Raw genomic sequence first — 20,179 nt, forward strand, 5'->3', positions numbered from 1 at the left:
CTAGAGAGATCAAGCAGGGAAAATTATGACTATTTCAATATAATTTCATTTATGTCTTTACTCAACCAACAAATAATGAATAAATGTTAGCTGCTATGAAAAAAAATTTAAATGCATTGTTTCTGACTTCAAGAAGTTGAAATTAGTAGGAATGAAAAATACTGCATAAAAAACATACAATCAGTATACATTATGGAATGCAAACACCATGGAGACAGAGGTAAAAATAAAATCCCAGAGAAGGGAAATACTATTTCCAATTTGTTGAAGTCTGGGCTCCTTGGGAAGCAGACTCTGAGAAAAGATTAGCATGCTGTAATTTTATTAGGAAATTCTTTCAGAATTTATACCTTTTAGGTGAAAGGAAGGTAACAAGATTGGATAGAGATGATGGATGTTAACGAGGATTATTGTGGTGATCATCCTGCAATGCATAGAAACATTGAATCATTGTGTTGTACACTGTGTTGTACGTTGTGTTGAAACCAATATAATGTTATATGTCAATTATACCTTGGTTTAAAAAGGGAGAAGTCGTGTTGCAAAAGTTGTCCTCAAAATAAGTCTCAGTTAACCTGAAGTGTTCTGTGAAACTAGGATGACACTTCATAAGCGTTCAGAGTTTGGATGAGGGGAATGGATATTTATATTCCCCTATCTACAAGTCATTGGATGTAGGAGCATGCCCTTGTATGACTAGACTCTCAGATGAAAGCAATTCCAGGATAGGAATTTCAGCCAGCAGTCATGGACAAGGGAGTGGGAATTTGGGAACACATTATAATGTCTACTACACAGCCCAAGAAGTCAGAGTATTAGAACTGCAAGAAACCTATTAATTATTAATTATCTCATCCAAACTAATTATTTTTACCTGATAAAACAGAGTTTAAATTACTTGTCCAAGGTCACAGAGCTGGAGATCAAATTGAAGCTAGAACTCATTTGGTTATTCTTTCCCTTGTTTATTCTGATACACCTAAAGCCTTTCCTATGCAAAGAACTAAAACAAGCAAAAACAAACAAAAAGTGCAACAGAAAACTAAAGCTGAGACATTCAACTAATTGGAAAACAGCAGAGAAACTGTATGGGACTTAAAGTAAACAGTTGGTTTATAAGTAAACCTGATGTAAATACATCTTAAGTTATATAAAATTTTTCATGAATGTGTCTAACTCTATGATATATAGTAAAATACTAGGAGTTGAAGACTAAAAGGATAATACATACAACCACCATTGTTCCCAGTTACTGACATTTTAGATTTCTTCTTCAGGAGAATCCCACTGTTTCTTTCTCAGAGAGGAGGAAAGAAATCATTAGCAGTCAGAGAGAGTGTTATGAATTCCTATTTGTGTTATTTCTTTCAATTGTCTTGACTCAGTCCCCCAGTAGTCTCATGACAGTGGCAACAAACACCCAGTGGGAGCTCACAGGAGTCAAAACTAAGAGTGGGGAAGACATTCTCTTAAAATTGTTGTTGTTTTTTTTTTTTTCGCTCTCATTGTCCACAGCTTGGCTTGTAGATAGCCGTCTTTTCCCTGTGCCTTCATATGGTCTTCCATCTTCATGTGTGCATATTCTTTTCTTATTTAAGGACACCAGTCATATTGGAATAGACCCTACCCATATGACCTCATTTTACCTTATTATTTCTCTAAAGAACCTGTCTCCAAATAGGGTCACATTCTGAAGTACTAGGAGTTGGGACTTTTACATAAAAAGTTTTAGAGACACAGTTCAGGCTATTACATTCATTTCTAGGTAATTCCTGATTTTTACCAGGCTTCATTCAAAAAAAATTTTTTTGTCTTTAGTTTTCAGCACTTTAATTTGGTATGTTTGGCTTTTGTTTCTATTAATTTGTCTTGTAGTTTACTGATTCTTGAATCTACTTGGATATGTCCCATTTGTGAGTTACTCTGTGTTCAGTTTGAGACTTGGATTGTAGTCTATATAAAGCATATGGAAACAAAATTTATCATAACAATATATGTTCCTTAGGGAAAATAGAAATGAAGACAAAAATGTGTAATTAAAATGTGTGATTACACTATACAAAGATAATGGACTATTGACATTGTGGAGTTTATCTTTCCTTGCTTCCAGTTTCTTTTCTCTCTCTGAGTGTTTCTGTCTCTCTCTTTTCATCTTAATATGTTGAATCAATTTTTGTTTTTAACAACATCCCACCAGCATCTTTGAGAAACCCAATATGTTCCTTTTAATATTTAAATAATAATCAGTTGCATATGTGTGTCAAATTTTGCCTGAGTTGGTAAATAACTAGGTTCAATTTTTCACTATTAAATCTCACACTATATCCTTAACGTACAAAGAGTATCCTTATCACTTGGATAAATTTTTATTTATTTATAAAAAAAAGTTAGTTACCATACAGTACAATAGTGGTTTCTGGAGTAGAAATCAGTGATTCATTACTTACATACAATACCTAGTTACCATCACAAGTGTCCTCTTTAATAGCCATCACCCATCTAGCCCATCCCCCACTCACATCCTTCTGCCAACCCTCAGTTTGTTCTTCATCATTAAGAATCTCTCACAGTTTGTTTCCCTCTCTCCTCCCCTCCCTCCTATGTGTTCATCTGTTTTATTTCTTAAATTCCACATATGACTGAGATCATATGATATTTGTCTTTCTCTGACTGACTTATTTCACTTAGCATAATACACTCTAGCCTAATCCTCATCATTGTAAATGGCAAGATTTCATTCTTTTGATGGCAGAGTAATATATATTCCACCTCTTTATCCATTCATCAGTCGATGGTCATTTGGGCTCTTTCTAGAATTTGGTTATTTTTGATAAAGCTGCTATAAACATTGGAGTGTGTGTACCCCTTCAAATCAGTAATTTTGTATCCTGCAGTTAAATACTTAGTAGTGCAATTGCAGGGTAGGTCAGTTCTATTTTTAACTTTTTGAGGAACCTCCATGCTGTTTTCCACAGTGTCTGCATCACTTCACATTCACACCAACAGTGCAAAAGTGTTCTCCTTTCTCTGCACCCTCGCCAACACCTGCTGTTTTTTCTGTTGTTAATTTTAGCCATTCTGACAGGTGTGACATATTATCTCATCATGGTTTTTATTTGTATTTCCCTGATGATGAGTGACGTTGAGCATCTTTTCATTTGTCTGTTAGCCATCTGGATGTCTTCTTTGTGGAAATATCTCTTCATGTCTTCTGCCCATTTCTTAACTGGATTATTTGTGTTTTGGGTGTTGAGTTTGGTAAGTTCTGTATAGATTTTGGATATTAACTCTTTATCAGATCTGTCATTTGCAAAAATCTTCTCCCATTCTATAGGTTGCTTTTTAATTTTGTTTCCTTTACTGTGCAGAAGATTTTATCTTGATGAAGATGAAATAGTTCATCCCAATAGTTCATTTTTGCTTTTGTTTCCCTTGCCTCCAGTGATGTGTCTAGTAAGAAGTTGCTAAGAGGTCAAAGAGGTTACTGCCCGTGTTCTCCTCCAGGATTTTGATGGTATCCTGACTAAGAAAAATTTTTAGAAGTAAAATTGTGACCTCAAAGGAAACATTTTAAAGACATTTTGTTTTTCTTTTTACTTTGTACCATGTTGACCTTCAAAGTATGTACACATTTATACACCTAGTAATAATGTATGAAAATTAGTTTCTTCATCATTGTCAGTAATTCATAGGAATATTTCTTTCCATCTTTGTTAATATGATAAGTAAAAGTTGAAACCTTGCATTAATTTTATTTTCTTTAATTTCCCATGATGTTGAATATTTTTAAATTTTATTTTGTGGGAGTAGGGGCAAGATGAAGGAGAAGTAGGAGACTCTGTTTCAACCAGTTCCCTAAAGTGAGCTAAATATCTACCAAAACACTGTGAACACCCATGAAATCAGTGTGAGATGTAAGATTATACACTTCTGGATCTCTGTGGGGTCAGAAACATCAATGGAGATCTAGGGTAACTGAGGCAGAAGATCTAATCAGTGCTCTAGAAGACAAACTGATAGAAAAGAAGGATCAGGAGAAGGCCTGGAACAAAGAGCTTAGAGGCCATGAAAACAGAATTAGGGAAATAAATAGCACCATGAAACGTTCCAACATCAGAATTATTGGAATCCCTGAAGGGGTGGAGAAAGATAATGCTGCTATATCATAACTATATCTTCTATATCTTCTACAAAACTAGAAGATATAGTCTTCTAGAAGATATAGTTATCATTGAGTCTAAAAGACTAGAAGATATAGTTGAACAAATTCTGGATGAAAATTTCCCTAGTCTGTCAAATGGAACAAGTGTTCTTATCCTAGAGGCAGAAAGGACCCCCCCACCAAGATCAGCAAATCTAGAAAGACCTCCAGACACCAAATTGTGAAATTCACAAATCATAATTTATTCGAGAGGTCCTGAGGGCAGCTAGGGGGAAGAGATTCCTTCCATACAGAGGAAGGACCATCAGAATAATGTCAGACCTGTCCACAGAAACCTGGCAAGCCAAAAAGGGCTGACAAGACATGTTCAGGGCACTAAATGAGGAGAATATGCAGCCAAGAATACTTTATTCAGTAAGGCTGACATTCAACATGGATGAGAGATAAAGAGCTTCCAAGACTGGCAAGGTTTAAAAGAGTATGTGACCACCAAGCAGGCACTATAAGAAATATTAAGGGGGGTGTTCTATAAAAGAAGAAAAAAAACAAGAGTGACATAGAACAAAAATTTGCTGAGACAGTCTATAGAAACAAGGATTTCTCAAGCAACATGATGTCAATAAAAAGTTTTCTTTCAATAATTACTCTCAATGTGAATGGCCTAAATGCTCCCATAAAATGGCACGGGGTTGCAGATTAGACCCATCCATATGCTGTCTAAAAGAGACCCATTTGGAACCTAAAGATACATCCATACTGAAAGTGAAGGGGTGGAGAGCCATCTTTCATGCCAATAGAACTCAAAATAAAGCTGGGGTAGTGATTCTCATATCAGACAAATTAGATTTTAAGCTAAATACTGCACCAGAGATACAGAAGGACACTACATCATTCTTAAAGGGTCTATCCACCAAGAAGATCTAACAATTGTAAATATTTATGCCCCCAATATGGGAGCAGCCAACTACATAAGACAACTGTTAACCAAAATAGTCATATTGATATGAACACATTAATTATAGGCGATCTTAACACTCCACTGTCAGCAACAGACAGATCATCTAAGTAGAAAATCAATAAAGAAATAAGAACATTGAATGACACATTGGACCAGATGGACCTCATAGATATATACAGAACATTCCACCCTAAAACAACAGAATACATATTCTTCTCAAGCACGCATGGAACTTTCTCCAGAATAGACCACATATTGGGTCACAAATCAGGGCTCAACCAATACCAAAAAATTGAGATTATTCTTGGCATATTCTCAGACAACAATGCTTTGAAACTGGAACTCAACCACACACACACACACACACACACACACAAGTTTGGAAGGAGTATAAGCACTTGGAAGCTAAAGACCATCCTCCTCAAGAATGTTTGGATCAACCAGGAGATCAAAGAACTTAAACAGTTCATGGAAACCAAGAAGAATGAATACACATCAGTCTAAAACCTATGGAATACAGCAAAGGCGGTCCTAAGGGGTAATACATAGCCATCCAAGCCTCTCTCAAAAAAATTGAAAAATCCAGAATACACCAACTCTCTTTACATCTTAGGGAACTGGAAAATCAACAACAAATTAAGCCAACCCCACACACAAGAAGGAAAATAATTAAGATTAGAGCAGAGATCAATGAGTTAGAAAATCGAGATATAGTAAAACCCATCAATGAAACTAGAAGATGGTTCTTTGAAATAATTAATAAGATTGATAAACCTTGGCCTAACTAATCCAACAGAAAATAGAGAGGACACAATTAATAAAATCATGAATGAGGGGCACCTGGGTGGCTCAGTGGGTTAAACCTCTGCCTTCAGCTCAGGTCATGATCTCAGGGTCCTGGGATCGAGCCCCGCATTAGGCTCTCTGCTCAGCGGGGAGCCTGCTTCCCCCTCTCTCTCTGCCTGCCTCTCTGCCTACTTGTGATCTCTCTCTCTCTCTCTGTCAGATAAATAAATAAAATCTTTAAAAAATAAAATAAAATCATGAATGAAAAGGGTGAGATCATGACTAACACCAAGGATATAGAAACAATCATCAGAAATTATTATCAACAGCTATATGCCAATAAGTTAAGCAACCTAGAAGAAATGGCTGCATTCCTGGAAACCTACAAATTTCCAAGACTGAAACAGGAAGAAATTGACAACCTGAATATACCAATATGTAGTAACGAGATTGAAGCAAAAAATCTCTCCAAAAACAAGAGCCCAGGACCTGCAAAGTTCCTGGGGAAGTCTAGCAAACCTTCAAAGAAGAAATAATACCTATTCTGCTGAAGCTGTTTCAAAAAATGGAAACAGAAGGAAAACTTTCAGACTCTTTTTATGAAGCCAGCATTACCTTGATCCCCAAACCAGGCAAAAACCCCACCAAAAAGGAGAACTTCAGACCAATATCCCTGATGAATATGGATGCTAAGAATCTCAACAAGATCCTAGCTAATAGGATCCAACAGTACATTAAAAGGATTATCCTTCAGGACCAGGTGGGATTTATCCCTGAGATGCAAGGGTGGTTCATCATTCACAAGTCAATCAATATGATAGAACAAATCAATAAGAGAAGAGAGAAGAAACACATGGTCCTTTCGATGCAGAAAAAGCACTTGAAAAAATACAGCATACGTTTCTGTTTAAAACTCTTCAAAGTCTATGGATAGTGGGAACACTCCTCAATTTCATAAAATCTATCTAGGAAAAACCCACAGTGAATATCATTCTCAATGGCGAAAAGCTGACAGCCTTCCCTTTGAGATCAGGAACACGACAAGGATGCCCACTCTCACCACTGTTGTTCAATACTGTACTAGAAGTCCTAACAACATCAATTGGACAACAAAAAGAAATAAAACGTATTTGGCAAAGTAGAAGTCAAACTCTCTCTCTTTGCAGATAAAATGATACTCTATATGGAACACCCAAACACTCCACCCCCAAACTACTAGAACCCATACAGCAATTCAATAATGTGGCAGGATACAAGATTAATGTATAGAAATCAGTTGCTTTCTTATACACTAACAATGAAAATATAGAAAGGGAAATTAGAGAATTGATTCTATTTACTGTAGCACCAAGAATCATAAGATGCCTTGGAATAAACCTAACTAAAGAGGTAAAGGATCTTTACTTGAGGAACTATAGGATGTTCATGAAAGAAACTGAAGAAGACACAAAAAGATGGAAAAGCATGGATCCATGCTCATGGATCCGAAGAACAAACATTGTTAAAATGTCTATACACCCAGAGCAATCTACATTTTTAATGCCATCCTGATCAAAATTCCACCAGCATTTTTCAAAGTGCTGGAACAAAGAATCCTAAAATTTGTATGGAACCAGAAAAGACCCTGAATTTTTAAGGAAATGTTGAAAAAGAAAAAAACAAAGCTGGGGGCATCATGTTGCCTGATTTCACATTTTACTATAAAGCTGTGATCACCAGGATAGCATGGTATTGGCACAAAAACAGACACATAGACTAGTGGAACAGAGTAGAGAGTCCAGATATGGACCCACAAGTCTGTGGTCAGATAATATTCGACAAAGCAGGAAAACATACATAAAAAAAAGACAGTGTTTTCAATAAATGGTGCTGGGAACATTGGACCTCTATGTATAGAAGAATAAAACTTGACCATTCACTTACACTATACACAAAGATAAACTTGAAATGGGTAAAGGACCTCAACATGAGGCAGGAATCTATCAAAACCCTAGAGGAGAACATAGGTAGTAAGCTCTTTGAGGTTACTCCATCGGCCACAGCAACTTCTTTCAAGACATGTCTCCAAAGACAAAGGAAACAAAAGCAAAAATGAACTTTTGGGACTTCATCAAGATCAAAAGCTTCTGCACAGCAATGGAAACAGTCAACAAAACAAAGAGGCAACCCAGGAAATGGGAAAAGATATTTGCAATGACAGTACAGACAAAGGGCTGATATCCAAGATCTATAAAGAACTCCTCTAACTCAACACACACAAAACAGATAATCACGTCAGAAAATAGGCAGAAGACATGAACAGACACTTCTCCAAAGAAGACATACAAATGGCTAACAGACGCATGAAAAAATGTTCATCATCATCAACCATCAGGGAAATTAAAATCAAAACCACATTGACATACCACCTTACACCAGTTAGAATGGCCAAAATTAACAAGACAAGAAACAAGTGTTGGAGAGGATGTGGATAAAGGGTAACCCTTTTACACTGTTGGTGGGAATGCAAGTTGGTGCAGCCACTTTGGAAAACAGTGTGGAGATTCCTTAAGAAATTAAAAATAGAGCTTCCCTATGACCCTGCAATTGCACTAATTGGTATTTAGCACAAAGATACAGATGCAGTGAAAAGAAGGGCTATATGTACCCCAATGTTCATAGCAGCAATGGCTCAATCACCAAACTGTGTTAAGGGCCAAGATGCCCTTCAACAGATGAATGGATAAAGAAGATATGGTTCATATATACAATGGAATATTACACTTCCATCAGAAAGGATGAATACCCAACTTTTGCATCAACATGGATGGGACTGGAGGAGATTATGCCGAGTGAAATAAAACAAGCAGAGGAAGTCAATTATCATATGGTTTCACTTACTTGTTGAGCATAAGAAAGAACATGGAGGCCATTCGGAGAAGGAAAGGAAAAGTGAATTAGGGGAAATTGGAGGGAGAGATGAACTATGACAGACTGTGGACTCTGAGAAACAAACTGAGGGTTTTTGAGTGGAGGGAGGTGGGAGGTTAGGTAAGCCTGGTGGTGGGTATTAAGGAGGGCACGTACTGCATGGGGCACTGGGTGTGGTGCATAAACAATGACTCTTGGAACACTGAAAAAATAAAATTAAATTAAAAAATAGATTACAAAAAAAGATTTCATTTTGTATCTACATCTTTGATTCACTTGAAATTTATTTTGCTATAGGCTGTGAGGTAACTTAAGTCCTTTCTAGATGGCTAGCCAATTATCCCAGTATTATTTATTGAATTATCATCTTTCCTTTCCTTAGTGATCTAAAATGCCATATTTATCATATAGTAAATTATATCTTATACTTAATTTTGTTTGTCATATACTATTCTATTCCATTGTCTAGATGTCCAGACTGATTCCAGTACTAATCCATTTAGTTACTTCATAATATAATTTCTCACCTGTTTATGAATAATTATTCTAAAAATTCCCACATTATTCTTGCTTATTTTTGTTTCAAAAAACTTATACAATTATGTTTTTAATTTCTAAAAATATCCTATTGAAACTTTGACTTGTAGTACATTAAGTGCATATATTAATTTGTAGGGAATTGTCAACTTTTGTATACCAAGTCTGTGAATATGTATATTTTACCATTAATTAAAATGTTATGTTATATTCTTATATGCAGTTTTGATGTAAAAATGGGAAGTGTGTCATAATACTTAAACATATACCAAAATGTTAATTCTAGGTATTTCTATTTTAGGGGGAATTATGAGGTGTTGTTTATTCCATGAATTTTTAAAAAGTTTTATTGACATACCATAGGATTCATCCATTTATTCTATACAATTCAATGATTTTTTAATATGTTCATGGGATTGTGCATCTATCATCATTTTCTGATTTTACAATATTTCTATAACCCCTAAGGGAAACTTCACACCCAGTAGCATTCACTCCCTATTTATCCTCAACTCCCTTAGTATTAGGCAGTCATTAATCTTTCTGTGACTACAGATTTGCCTATTCTGAATACTTTATATAAATGAGTTATATAATATGTGGTCTTTTGTGATGGGCTTCTTTTCCTTAGCATGTCTTCAAGGTTCATCCCTATTCAAGCATTTATCAGTACTTCATCTGTTTTTATGGCTGAATAGTAAGCCATTATATGGCTATACTGCCTATTATTTATCCATTCATCAGTTGATAAACATCTGGGATTTTTTTTGGCTTTGTGGCAATTATGACTAATGCTACAATGAACGTTCATTAACTAGTTTTTGTGTGAGTGTTTGCTTTTAATTCCCTTTGGTATATTCATAGGAGTGAAATTATAGGTCATATGGTAGCTCTATATTTGACTTTTTGAAGAAATGCCAGACTGTTTTTCAAAGTGACTGCACCATTTTGAATGATCACCAGCAATATATGAGGGTTTTTACTTCTCCACATTCTTGCTAACACTTATTATCATCTGTTATTTTTATTATAGCCATCTCTGAGGGTGTGAAGTGACATGCCATTGTGATAACTTCTCTTAATATTCTATAATGTGTGCATACTTTTTTTTAATGGCAACCACCCTATATTTATAAAAGCAAAATATGTGACATGAATACTCTGAAAACTGGAAATAAATGCTGACCTCTGTTTACAGAGTGTCCTGAGTCACTTCTGAGTAGGCAGACATCAAACAATCTTAAAATGGACATGTTTATGGCCACAGATATGCAACTGAATATGAAGAAAAATAATATCACAAATTCCAATAATATTTTTGACTTTTTATTTTTTTAATTTTAAAGATTTTATTTATTCATTCAAGAGGGAGAGAGAGAGAGATTATGTGTCAGCAAGCACAAGCAGAGGGGAGTGGCGGAGAGAGAAGCAGACACCCTGCTATCAGGGAGCCCAACATGGGGCTTGATTCCAGGGCTCAGAGATCATGATCTGAACCAAAAGCAGGTGCCTAATCAACTGAGCTACCCAGGTGCCCAATACTTTTTGACTTTTTTTAAAAAAGATTTTATTTTTTTGACAGATCACAAATAGACAGAGAGGCAGGCAGAGAGAGGGGGGAAGCAGTCTCCCCACTGAGCAGAAAGCCCAATGCAGGGCTCCATCCCAGGACCCTGGGATCATGACCTGAGCTGAAGGGAAAGGCTTTAACCCACTGAGCCACCAAGGTGCCCCATTTTTTGACTTTTTAAAAGGAAATTGGCAGTTCTTAAATTAACTTTTCAGCACCTCTATTAGCATGTCACATTCTTATGAAACTTTAAAGTGCATTTTCAGAGATTAGGGATTATCATCAATGATCTCATTTTTAAACTATTTTTTGCTTCCACCTTATTTTCATTCCTTTCATTAATTCATTTTATGCTCAGACCCAGTGTCTAATATGTGAAAACCGCATCTATATCACATCAAACATCTTTAGAACAATTTTAACATCTTTAGAACAATTATCTTTGCCTTGCTTGTATTAATTCTGATTTGTGGAATGAGACAAAGTAAGGAGTTTTATGATGCAGATTACCCAAATGTAGTAAATCCAAATATAGTACTTGAATTGCTATCTAATTCAATGTGTTGAAACAAAATAGTTGAAATAGCTGATGCAAGTATATTCTATCTATCTATCAATCTATATGCAAGTATATTTTATCTATCTATCAATCTATAAAAACTGGAGAATTATGATATTAGTGTAGCTTCAGATTATGAATCAATATAAAGTTGTATTGATTGGCATTTTGTTAGTTATGGTATACTCTGTCTATAAATTCACCTTAAGTTTTTGAAATAAAAATGAGAAAAAGGGAGAAGGCATTTTCAGTTACTGTAGAACTATTTTTCCTAGTGGTGGTAGCAACTTTGAAATCATTTCAGGGAAGATTTTTTTGTTTGTTTGTTTAGGAAATATCCTAAAAGTCAACTTAATTATCAAATATAAAGTAAGTACACCTCCAAATGCCTTTAGAGAGACTGTAAAGTCTTGGTAACCTGAATGTGATACTTAATATTTTAATTTGGTCTTGCAAATTCCTGTGTATGGTTCAGGTTATGTAAGATTTTGTAGTTTGCTTTTTGAAGGAGAGATGAAAGTGGAGAAAATAAATTCCTGGGTGCAGACAAATGGCAAAGTGCTTTGAAAGTTTAAACTGATGGAGAGAATGGTGCTTTGAGAGTACTGGGAGACAAAACTCTGACATGACAACAGAGAATCCTTTTGAGAAGACTTCAAGGCAGGGGGATATCGACTGAGGGCAATCAGAACAGGAAAGGAAACTGTACAGGCTCTCCTAATGGATAGACCGTAACATGAGACACCCTTCTATGACATGTAGAAATAATGGAGTACTGTTGTGGAAGTGAAGCATTTTGGATGAGTCCCAACAAGCACAGTGCTATAGAGCAGTGCTGTCCAATAGAAATTTCAGTGATAAAGAAATATACTAGATCTGTACTGTCTGATATAATCTAGTAACCACTAGACATACGTGGCTATTGAACACTTGAAATGAGCCTGGTGTGTTTGAGGAACCAATTTTAAAATTTAAATTAATTTTTTTTTTGAGAGAGAGAGCATGAGCAGAGGGAGGGGCAGAGGGAGAGAAAGGATCTTAAGCAAGCTCCATGCTCAGTGCAGAGCCTCACATGGGACTTAATCTCATGACTCCGAGATCATGACCTGAGCCAAAATCAAGAGTTGAATGCTTAACCAACTGAGCCACAATAAAGTATTTTTGCTTTTGACCTATATTATCTTGACTACTTTTATGACATTAAGAGAGATTTCAAATAATAATTAGCTTATGAATTAGCTTTATATCACTCTGGAAAAGTTCTGCCACTCTAAAGCTATCTGAATGAGAAAGAAATAAAATGGCTTAGCAAAGTGCTCTGGCACTGAAATAATGCAATTTGAAAAAATACACTTGTACATAAACCAAAAAAACAGAATAAATGAAGAAAAGTCAGTAACTGAAAGACATAGCAAACTATAAACAAAAGACATTTTCAAACAGGATCATTCTTCATTCCTATTTATCATGGAAAAGACAAAATGTTGAAAGGAGACAAACTCATTTGCAAGAAGCTAGACAAGTAAGGTTATTCAGCTTGTATCTCTATCAGAGATACAATAGCCTATGCCCTTGAGTATGCATAGTAAAGTTATTATCTACTTTTAGACCATAAGAAGCTACAACATAAATATAGGCTTTACTATGAAATATAATTTAAGAATCCTGGCATCAGTTTGGATATATACCACTAAAATTTCTCTCACATGAAAGAAGGGATTTAAGAAAACATGTAGTTTTCATTGAGAGTTTTTGCTCATGATAAGTATTCAGAAGGGAAAAATATTTATAAAAAGTTAAAATATAAAAAGAGAACACACACATCAACAGTTTCTAATATCCATTAATTATTTTGAATGTTCCATACTTGTCTTAGAAAATTGAGGCAATGCTTATGAGATTGCTATAAATATTGATTGTTTTAATAGTATAATATAAAATCTAAAAACAAGATGTCCAGTAGATAAAATCTATACAATAAATAAATAAATAAATAAATAAATCTATTAAATAAATTAAATTTAAAAACAGGATGCCCTGCATGCATGTCATGATTTATTTCCTCTGAGTTTTTTTTTTTTTACTTCTCTCAATCAGTATAAGGAATTTTATTTCTCCCAGATTGCAAGAAAAAATAAACCAAACATATTGCTAAGGTTTTCAGAGCTAGACATACAATACAAAGAGCTCATTTAAATAAAAGTTTAACAATTGGATAAAATTCCTTATGTTAATGTTAGTTTTATATTTTTTCTAAATATTATAAAATGCTATTCTATTTTGTGGATTTGACTGCAGTAGATTGTTGAGTAGATAGTATTAGAGGCATTATTTTATTCTCATTTCACTTTGTGAAATTTTATTACTAAGGGGTTGGATTAAATCAAAAGAATTTTTCATGTAATATTGTTTTTCTTGAACCTTTGCTTATAGTTTTTTAGAATATAAACACTGCCTAAAGTTTGCTTAACAGTACAGAATTGTAAGGCAAAAGGAATGAAGAGAACCGTTCTTTGAATTTTGATTTCTGTATATTATTTAAAAGCCTGAAGCAATCTGGCTTTTTCTTTATGACCTTATTTCCTTTTCTGCAAAATCTTTCCTTATCTTCCATAATGTCTCTTAAGGTAAATCAAAGGATAACCTAAGTTAGTCAGTCAGTGCTTTTGACTTTCGGACTACTGTAAGTGTAAAATAAAAGAAATTTGTTAAGATGATGCAATTAGATCAGGTCAAAAAGGTAACATGGTTGAATGTGTTTATTTTTCTTTGCAGTTGTGATATGTTGAATGCTTTTTCTTTAAGCTCTCTTCTTCTATTACATTATATCAGTTGAGAGGATTCAGGATTTTCAGTACTGAAGGTCAGACACTACTAAGCACTAAAAGTCTTTAACCAAACAGGGAAAGGAGAAAATATCCAGGTTTAGTTCAGACATTTGTGACCTCAATTTAGATCTTTATTTTTATGTTGAATCCAAATGTGTTGAATCTAAAATCAGAACAATATACTTTGTTCTCTTCTGGATTAAAGTAGTTTGTTCCTGGCCTGAGTTGCAATAGATTTCAGTATGTGTGTTATATCAGTCTACCTCCTGCTAACAGGTTAGTAAACTGTTAAAATAATAAACTATTTTTCTTTACCACTACAGCCAATAAACATTACTATTAGAGGAAATATAGTCTAATACATGGCAACTTGCTTTTCATGCTCATCATTAAAAAATGTGTAATATGAACACAGTGTGTACACAATCAACACTTCCATTCTAGGGGTAAAAAGGGAAGAAAGATGATAATTTGGTGCACAGAAGTCTTTTTGGTATAAAATGACTCAAAGTAATGAGATATAATAATTCAGGGCACAATAGTAGCCCAAATGTTTGAAATTTTGTATTATATGATATTAAATTTTTTGTTATCTGTTGCTGTTGGTTCGGATTTCTGTAAGATTCAGAGTTAACATTCACAAGGAAACACACAAGCATACAAATTAAAAAAAATAAGAACTGCAGCAGTACAAGTTAATTTCCCAAGGATGTGAAAAGAATAATTTTCTACAATGAGGTGTACCTTTATGCACTCTGTCAAAAATTAGGCATAGTGTTACACATTCATGATACATCTTGTAGCTCCTCAAGTACAAAGAGTACATTAGAACTGAAGTGTAAATCATGTGCTTGTTTTGAATTGCTTTATCTAATTCTTTATACATATATTAGTCCCATTGTAAAATAGAGATGTGATTTTCCTTTCACAAGTCTAGCTAAATCTTAACATTATGTAAATACACATCTGTTAAAAAACAAAGCTAAAGAAACAATCCACATTTACTGTGAAACAAAAAAAGATTTCAAGGATATTAGACTATAATTTTGTTTTTGCTTTGTTTTAGCTGCATCAAGGTTTTAGGGTGATGTATTTTACTGCTGTTCTCCAAACAATAAAAAAAAAATTCCTTTAGAGTGTATTGACCATAATATAAACAAAGTACTTAAAGATAGTTATTTTAAACAAACAAACCTCGAAGGCAAACTAATTAAATATATTTTACATGTAGTAACCTATAAAAAAGGGAAAGCTAATTTGAGAAACAGAGCTTGAGCACACATGTAGTCACCAAGTGATTTTATCAGTTCATATTGTCATCAACAGTAGATTCAATTATAAATGGTGTTCATTAATAGGATGATTTAAAATGAACCCCCTAGAATATTCTCCCTCAAGCTTGTTTTGCTTTGGCAAATGTTTAAATCTTCTTCTCTACCCTCTCCTTGTGTTATTAGAAATGTTGATCTTTAATTTGAATTTTCCATTCTCTTCATTTAAGTAATTTAGTTTAGTGACAGGCACCTTAGTAATCAAACATGTATTTTTAGTGCCTACTCTTGTAAGGCATTATATTCAACAAAGACAAAGTGAATAATTTTATTGAGTCCAAACAAGGAAAAGGAAGATACATGGAGATTGAATTGTACCTGGAAAATGAGTAAGAAGAGAGCTTTAGAGTAAGTGATCATATTCCCTTTGGAGATAGTTTAATGAAGAAATATTGGTTTTTCTTTTCAAAAGATAACCTCCTTAAGGAATTAATTTTGTTTTTGAGATCAGTTCAGAAGGCAGTTATATGGATCTACAATTTTGTTCTATAGCATTCATTCAGTAAGTATTTTTCAAACACTGCACTGTGCTAACCCTCAATTTATCTTTTAAATTTTAACACAATTATTCAATATGGTCTGAAATACTGTGAAAATATTTGCAGATGAAGGTGTAAAAATATTTGAAGATAAAGCTACTTAAAAAGCTGGATTCCCTGAAAGTACTAGAGAAATCACTATGCTTTTTGATATTTCAAAAAGGTCAGAAATCTCAATAGAAGCAGACTGTTTGTATGAGATGCCCAAGAAAAGTTTTTTAATTGCTAAAATTTACTAAATATTCATGATCCAACTTTAAGAAGAGGTAATACCAAAAATTCCAGGCTTGTAAAATATTAAAAATTTATTGTGCACATTACAGAAAGTTTTAATTCCACAAAATAATATAGTATACGATTCACATGGATTACTTACTGAATATACATACTGTATTCATTGTCTCTCTCTCTCTCTCTCAGTATTAATACTTCTACATTAAACAAGACACACCAACATCTAAACTTAAAGTTAGGTAAACTCAGACCAACTTCCTACACTATGCAAGAAATATCACTACATATTCCTTACAATATTACTTAGTTTTAACACTTTTAGTGCAAGGAAGCATATTCTATATTAGTTTGGTTTCAATTTGTTTCAATTCTTCATTCTAGAGAGCATCACTTTATGTATGTTTTATTTATTTATTTATTTATTTTTTTGCTTTGACAATTTTTTTTATTTCTTTTCAGCGTAACAGTATTCATTGTTTTTGCACCACACCCAGTGCTCCATGCAATACATGCCCTCCCTAATACCCACCGCCTTGTTCCTCCAACCTCCTACTCCCTGCCCCTTCAAGACCCTCAGGTTGTTTTTCAGAGTCCATAGTCTCTCATGGTTCACCTCCCCTTCCAATTTCCCTCAACTCCCTTCTCCTCTCCATCTCCCCATGTCCTCCATGTTACTTGTTATGCTCCACAAATAAGTGAAACCATATGATAATTGACTTTCTCTGCTTGACTTATTTCACTCAGCATAATCTCTTCCAGTCCCGTCCATGTTGCTACAAAAGTTGGGTATTCATCCTTTCTGATGGAGGCATAATACTCCATAGTGTATATGGACCACATCTTCCTTATCCATTTGTCCATTGAAGGGCATCTTGGTTCTTTCCACAGTTTGGCGACCGTGGCCATTGCTGCTATACACATTGGGGTACAGATGGCCCTTATTTTCAATGTGAGACAGGAATCCATCAGAATCCTAGAGGAGAACATAGGCAGTAACCTCTTTGATATCAGCCACAGCAACTTCTTTCAAGATATGTCTCCAAAGGCAAAGGAAACAAAAGCAAAAATGAAATTTTGGGACTTCATCAAGATAAAAAGCTTCTGCACAGGAAAGGAAACAGTCAACAAAACAAAGAGGCAACCCATGGAATGGGAGAAGATATTCACAAATGGCAGTACAGACAAAAGGTTGATATCCAGGATCTAAAAGAACTCCTCTAACTCAACACACACAAAACAGATAATCATATCAAAAAATGGGCAGAAGATATGAACAGACATTTCTCCAATGAAGACATACAAATGGCTATGAGACACATGAAAAAATGTTCATCATCACTAGCCATCAGGGAGATTCAAATTAAAACCACATTGAGATACCACCTTACACCAGTTAGAATGGCCAAAATTAGCAAGAGGAAACAACATGTGTTGGAGCGGATGTGGAGAAAGGGGAACCCTCTTGCACTGTTGGTGGGAGTGCAGGTTGGTGCAGCCACTTTGGAGAACAGTGTGGAGATTCCTCAAGAAATTAAAAATAGAGCTTCCCTATGGCCCTGCAATTGCACTACTGGGTATTTACCCCAAAGATACAGATGTAGTGAAAAGAAGGGCCATCTGTACCCCAATGTTTTTGTATGTTTTATAATTCATTAGATTAGGTCCTTTTGAGAAACACTGAGATATTTTTGCATCATTTTTGCTAAAGGTATTTCTATGGACAGCAATGTCCTCTTTCATTTGGAAAGACATCATTTCTATTTTACATACAGGCACACACATAGGTACACACACACATATACACAAGTAAACAAATGTTTGAATGGAGACATGGGGATTTAATGAGAATATTAGATTTCACATACTTCTGAGTTAGGACTTACTACATCTACAACTCTGATACTCATAAGCCATGCATATATCTATGATATTAAATGAGCCTTCTCTGAAGACAGCAATTTATCAGCAAAAATGACAATAGCCAGGACTGTCCAGTTTTCTTATTCCCCACTGGAACCACAAGGGGGGCATGTCTGTCCATAAATCTAATTATCAACAATTGACTTGACAATGGAAGCCATGTAGGTAAAATTTTAATTTCAATGGGTTGATAATTTCTATGCTGTAACTGATTCAGGAGTTTAGTCTAATGTATTTCAGATGTTTCCTGGATAGAATGTTCGGCCAGGCAAATTTCTTCTTCTTTTTTTGAAGATTGTATTTATTTATTTGACAGAGAGAGAGAGAGAGAGAGAGAGAGACAGTGAGAGGAAACACAAGCAGGGGGAGGGGGTGAGGGGGAAGCAAGCCTTCTGCTGAGCCAGGAGCACAATGAGGGGCTCAATCCCAGGACTCTGGGATCATGACCTGAGCCTAAGGCAGAGGTTTAATGACTGAGTCACCCAGGCCCCTCAAGTTCAGGCAAATTTCTATGCACAGATAAAGAACTAGGTAGATGAAAAAATTTTCATTTTAAAAGGTTTCTCAGTAGTGGTTGCTCAGAAGAGACACATATTTTATCTAATATGTAAGGGTTTACATGGTAGAATATTGCATGCATTTTCTTTATTGTATCTTGACAAAATGTGTGTATATTTTATAGGTACCAAAGGCTAATGCTATTTGATTTTCCTCTTGAAGGTTTGATTTGGTAAGATTAATGAATATAAACCATTTAACACTGTTTTGTGACTTATATTTAGAAATGGAATTAGCAAGTTCAAGGCTGGTACACATTGCGAATCCAACAATAACAACCAACAACAAAAGGACAATATTAAGGACTGTTATGACTTTTTTGAGAATTGACCTTTTAATCATTATGTAATGTCCCTCCATTTTCTTGATAACTTTCCTTGCTCTGAAATTTGCTCTAAAATTAATATTTCTATTCCCACTTTCATTGATTAGTGTTAGCATTCTTTATAGTTCTGCATCCAGAAATACATATTTTAATATATATGCATCCTTATGCTTAAAGTGGGTTTCTTGTAGATGATATTCAGTTGGGTCTTGGTTTTCCTTATCCTTCTGTTTATTTCTAATTTCCTTCCATTGTGATATAGAGTCAAAGGATTTCAACTTTTTATATTTGTTGAAACATGATTTTTTTGGCCTAACATTGTTTGTCATTTAGAATTGTCCATATACACTTTAGGAGAATGTGTATTATGCTGTTGTTGGGTGGCATGTTCTATTTATGTCTGTTAGTTCTAGTTGGTTTATACTGTTGTTCAATTCCTCTACTTCCTTATGGATTTGCTGTCAAGATTTTCTATCTGTTATTGAAAATGGGGTACAAAATCTCCAGCTATTTTTGCAGAAATATCTATTCTTTAAATTTATCAAAGTTTGCTTTATATATTTTGAAACTCTGATGCATATGTGTAATAGTCATTAAACCTTACTGAACTGATGGTTTTATCTATATGTTATATCCCTATTTTTATCTTATAACTTTATTACTTAGTCTGTTTTTTATCATAGTCACTCAAGCTGTTGTGGTTACTATTGGCATGGAACATCTTTTTCCATCCTTTCACTTTCAAACTATTTGTATCTTTGGATTCAGAGTGACTCTCTAAAAGATAGCATATAGTTAGACTGTATTTTTTTTTAATTTAATTTTTTTATAAACATATAATATATTTTTATCCCCAGGGGTACAGGTCTGTGAATCGCCAGGTTTACACACTTCACAGCACTCACCATAGCGCATACCCTCCCCAATGTCCATAACCCCACCCCCCCTCCCAACCCCCCTCC

This window comes from Enhydra lutris, unplaced genomic scaffold, assembly GCF_002288905.1.
Source record: "Enhydra lutris kenyoni isolate GAN:26980312 unplaced genomic scaffold, ASM228890v2 scaffoldscaffold53, whole genome shotgun sequence".
Taxonomy (NCBI): Eukaryota; Metazoa; Chordata; class Mammalia; order Carnivora; family Mustelidae; genus Enhydra; species Enhydra lutris.